Below are 5,594 nucleotides of genomic sequence, written 5' to 3' on the forward strand. Positions count from 1 at the left end.
ACCACTTAAATTCCAGATGAATTCAAGAATTAAGTCCTTCAGACAGAATCCAGGTTATACAATTAAGCTGACCAAGGGGAAGAGAAGGCAAGAGACAAAAATGACTGTATGATTCAAGCAAAACAATACTAAGCAAGGTCTATAACTAGAGCATTTAGTAATTACTAGTTTCATACTTTGATAAAGAAGTCTTCAAGATAACGATGCATTTCATAGATTAGCTCACTTTTACTTCCCTCACCAAAGTTAGTAAGGTATTTATGAGATCAAAGAGCAATTTGTTCATCAACACAGTGACACAGAATAGTAGAATTACTTTTTTCCAAAAATCTTTGTTTCACTAACAATTCTCCTACAGACGTATTCTTTTTTCTTATCGCTAGCAAACACGTGACTTTTTGGTGCATTTTGGAGGGGAGAAAAAAAACACCTTTGGGTTTAAGATCAATTTTCCATGCTTTCTTGACTACCACTCACTGTCAAATTATAACATGGACCATTGTACAACACTCATCAGAACTTTAATGAGAGTAGTACAGGGAACATGCAAATTGCAGATAATTCTAATATGAATTCCTGGACAATATGAGAGCTACTGCTAAAATAAAATTTAAAAAAAGGTAAGTGTGGCAGGATTTTTTGTTCCACATTGAAGATCAACATAATTTGGCAATTTAAGCTTTTTTGCTTTTACCTTGGAGTAAATGGATTAATGAGTAGTAATAAAAAAGATGCAGAAAAAAACTGTTAACAAATATGGAAGGTTAAAGAAATGGGCTACTTCTCCGTAACCCATTGTCGGGTTGCATTACTTATGCTGCTTTCCCTTATATGCCCAATAGTCACATATTTCAGGGCAGCCTGACTAAAATCTGGCAAGGTGGCAATAATTCAAATGCTAGAATTATCTTTCTAAAGACACAAAATGGCATCTTGTGGGTTCTTCCAGTTACCTTACTTTATGTGCTGTTATGTAGTATGCGTACTTTGTCACACAAATCCAAGATTGTTGTCACTTTTTTCCTGGGCTACTGCAAAAGGATTCACCTTATAGTCAGAGGTTCTCAGACCTATTGTAAGCATAACGTTCACTCCACACCTGGAAAATTTTTTATTTTGAAAAAACAAACAAAAGAATAGTGTCAGGAGAGATCACATGTGCATCCTGAGCTGCTTCATACCCCTGTGTGAGAATGTAAGGAGATGACAGTTACCCTCACCTTCCTAGCGCTACAGCAGCAAAGAAAAAAGCAGAAATGAAAGATCAATTTGAACTCATACATATAACTTCAAGCTCCAGTTTCTCTAGGTCCTGAAATAATGAATCTTGCTGTAGGTGACTAGTAAGTATAGCTTGGACTATAAAGAACCATGAGATTTAAATTGCATCCAGCAGAGATTAATATATTGCTCATTCGAATTTGCCACCTGACTCAGAAGTCACATTAAATATAAGAATCAATAGGTTCTGTTAATCACCATTCTTGAAAACAAGCAGGTACCTGAGAAAGGATCTGATGAGGAAGTCAGATAGTAAGAGGACAGTAGTTGCCCATGGAAACACACTGTGACCCAGAAAACCATCATGGAGCAAGCCTAGCATTTCAATACACTTGCTACAACAACAAAAGAGTTGCAGAGAACACCTGCCCCTCTGGAGAACAAGAGCTACAGAGACAAAGTAAAGACAGATTTGTCCAGCAAAGAATGTGGTTTTGAGAAAATGAGTTGATGGTAGCTGCTTTGTTCAGGCAGAATTCCATGTCAAAGCAAAACATGGAGAGCAGTTTCTCCACCATACCCACTTCATCCGTGTCAAAAGGTGTATAATAAAGTCCATCCTCCAGATGATATACTGAAGTAACTGCCTTAAAAAAACCCCTTATTTTCATGTGATACTATACAGAACATTTGGGACGTTCAAGAAAAAGCTCTCAATTTTTATGTCCAAAAGGAAATTCAAGGAAGACAGACAGGCTGCTCCACATCCTGAGTTCTGAGAAGACCAGGTATGGCTAAAATGAACCAGTGTGGTATATTCCCATCAGGTTACCCATTTGAGTTTAAAACCACAGTTGCTTTTTTAAGATCTACAATTAAAACTTGTTAAAATGTATGAGTCCATTTGCTTTTCTATATTCTATACATAACAAGCCCAAAATATTTTAGATTTGAAAGCTCAAGTATTTTTTGAAGATTAAATTATCTCCAGAAAAACTTCCTGAATTTACAGGTCTCTGATCTCAAATTGCTACTTTGTCTTGTCTCAGATTATGATATAAGAAAAAATAGACCAGGCCTCATGTGTTTGTCATTTCGGAGTCTTGCAGCAAGAAGCTTCATGCTTTGTGATAAGCTGCATTCCTGACAATAGTATTTATTTAGTGTTGCAAACAAGCCTCCCATCAGGACCTCCTGTCAAAAGATTCACAGTGAAGTTGTTGTGACCATTCATGAAACACTACCATACACTTGTGCATAAAAAAAACAGTAAGATCACCATCACCTCTAAAAAGGTCCTCCCTTAGCTGACCAATGGCAAGCTAAGCACTCAAGTGCTGGAGGTGATGGCAGCGAAAATTAATATTGATGTGAGGGTAAAAAGAAAAAGTACATCAGCAACGGGTCATCCTTCCCTTGTTCCATACTATTTTCCCAAGACTGAGTTCCTATATATGTGCTCCGGCTTGTCCTATTTGCCAGTGAACCTGGATGCTTGAGATACCACGACTACCTCTAATGTCAAGTGAGACCACAACTTAAATCCCAGTATGGAAGCTGAATCCTTCCTCCATAACAGCTTTTTCACAGTGATTTCAGGAGGTGCTTTTCAGCTTAACAAGATGTCAGGTGATGTGTACTTATAAGCAGAACCCTAAAATTAACTTCTGCTGTTTCTAACATAACTTTTCAAGAAGTGCTACACTAACTTGCACCTCAATTTCAACCTGCAGAGAATAACCAGCATGCTAGAAACCTACTTGGAATGTGGAGTTCTCTCTGGCAAAACCTACTCTTCATAGATTGAGCAAGTCTTCCAGCTTGACAAGGCAACACTGGACACAACGTATAGAAATGCAAAGAAACTCTGCATAGAAAATTAATGGCAGTGAAAACACGCAGGAAAGGGGCATCCAAAGAGTACTGTTCAGTCCAAGAGTCTTGGTCAGTCCACAACTTTCACATAGAAGGCAACAAGGTGGTTCTGGATATTCACGTAGTACTTTGGAATTTAAACTAAACTAAAACCTAACAAGTTAATTAGTTCTTGATAGATACAGAACAACACGGCAGTTTCCTTCCTCTTCTTCAGAATTTAAGGGCATACTCCTGAGGTCAGCTTCCAGAGCATACCTCAGAGCAGGAGGCTGGCATCACCACTTGTCTGAAACAGTCTCTCCTTTCATACAGTTAATAGTGTATTAATGTTAGCTCCCAAAATGTTTCTCCAACTGTTTCCAAGTGCAGGCAGTGTTAGTTTCACGGAACATTTTCAAGCTTTTCTTGCTACTATTAAAGAAGCTGTGCTTTGGATACACCTTGAAGGGTTAAACAATATAGTAAATAAATAAATAAAAAAAAAGGCAGCTGGAAATTCAATTCAAGTAATACAGGCACAATGCAGAGGAGCAAACATGGTCTTGAGAGCACCAGGGGAGTAATTCAGGTGTGGTGACTTCAGGTGCAGGAAAGTTTCTTATCACACCTTCAGCTGAACTGACATTCACTTGTGCTTCTATAAAGTCTCCTGAATTGCTTTGTAAATTAGAAGTTACCTTTCTCATGTTGAGAAATAGTTTCATCTACTATTCTTTGTCGATTTATACTTGGGATACTGCAAAAAGGAAATGGAAGACCTCAGAGTACAGATCCTCAGAAATAATCTGTGCTGAAAGACCTTATTTTTAGCACATTACTGATCAGTAGCGTTCTTAGCACTGAGTCCTAGAGCACTGTTAGACTGTGTCCCAGAACCAGAACCAGAAGTAACTTGGCTTTTACCTGGACTACAAATTAATAGATACTTTAAGCACAAATGCCCATCTCTTCTACCAACACTCTAACCAACTGCCTGGTTGCTATTTTTAAAGATGCGAAGTGGTAGTAAACTCAGGTGCTTTTTTTGTTCTAACCCTATTTGCATCAGAAAACATGGCTACAGACAAGTTTCTGCTTCTAAGAGGGCTGCTAATTTGAGTCTTCTCTCACATTATTCAATACTGTCTTGACCAGATCTCTCATCAGTATGCTGGGAAACAGTGCAGGCCTCATACACTTCTGCCAGTGCCTCTGCACCGTGCCATCAGGTCCAGAGAACATTTGAGGATCCATTTGAAAAGCATCACTGAAAAGTAAGTATAGCTATTAGCACCTAAAGAGGCAGAAACATGCTGCCATTTCACGATTGCATTATTTGATGGCAGCAATTAAAAGAGATAGGATAGAACCAGCGAACAGTAGCATTGTGATTGAACATCCCTTGCATAATTTGGCCTTTAACCTTATCAATCTAATTCTCAAAAGCAGTTAAGAGCTTCGCTGATGCTTTGGAGCACCCGGCAGTCATAAAACAGGTCACTCTTTGAGCTGAATGAAATTCGCCTACCAGAGGAAAAGCCTGCTCAGTCATGAAGCTTTACCAGGACACTGGAGGAGCGATACAGTGATCTTGCAGAAGACTGCTGTTGTAAAAATGGTATGAGCAGCGAGCTGTGCCACCACACACCTGCAGTGGGCTGATGATAAGCACCACAGCAGGGGCAAGATCTGGTTATTTTCAGAAACCTTGCATAGAAAACCCTGAAGCTTTCGGGACACATGGGTAAATTGACCAGACTACCAGCACTGGACCCTCGAGCTGCTTGCAAGCTGGGAAGAGCAGAGGCACCCAGGATGCCCAGGCAATACTTACGCTACGAGGAAGCGCACGTAGGCCCTATGAAGGAAGAGAAGCAAAGCACAGCCCGGCCCTATCCTACGCAGAGTCACAGAATCTCAGGGGTTGGAAGGGACATTGAAAGATCATCTAGTCCAACCCCCCCTGCCAGAGCAGGGTCACCCAGAGCACATCGCACAGGAATGTGTCCAGGTGGGGTTTGAATGTCTCCAGAGAAGGAGACTCCACAACCTCTCTGAGCAGCCTGTTCCAGGGCTCTGTCACTCTCATAGGAAAGTTCTTCCTGATATTCACATGGAACCTCCTATGTTCCAGTTTGCACCCACTGCCCCTTGTCCTATCACTAGACATCACTGAACAAAGCCTGGCTCCCTCCTCCTGACACTGCCCTAAACTTATTTGTAAACATTGATGAGGTCACTCCTCAGTCTCCTCTTCTCCAAGCTAAAGAGACCCAGCTCCCTTAGCCTTTCCTCATAAGGGAGATGTTCCCCTCCCTTAATCATTGTTGTGGCTCTGTGCTGGACTCTTTCAAGCACCTCCCTGTCCTTCTGGAACTGAGGGGCCCAGAACTGGACACAATATTCCAGAGGAGGCCTCACCAAGGCAGAATAGAGAGGGAGGAGAACCTCTCTTGACCAACTAACCACCCCCTTTCTAATGCACCCCAGGATGCCATTGGCCTTCTTGGCCACAA

This window comes from Chaetura pelagica, unplaced genomic scaffold (assembly GCF_000747805.2).
Source record: "Chaetura pelagica isolate M959 unplaced genomic scaffold, ChaPel_1.0 scaffold360, whole genome shotgun sequence".
Taxonomy (NCBI): domain Eukaryota; kingdom Metazoa; phylum Chordata; class Aves; order Apodiformes; family Apodidae; genus Chaetura; species Chaetura pelagica.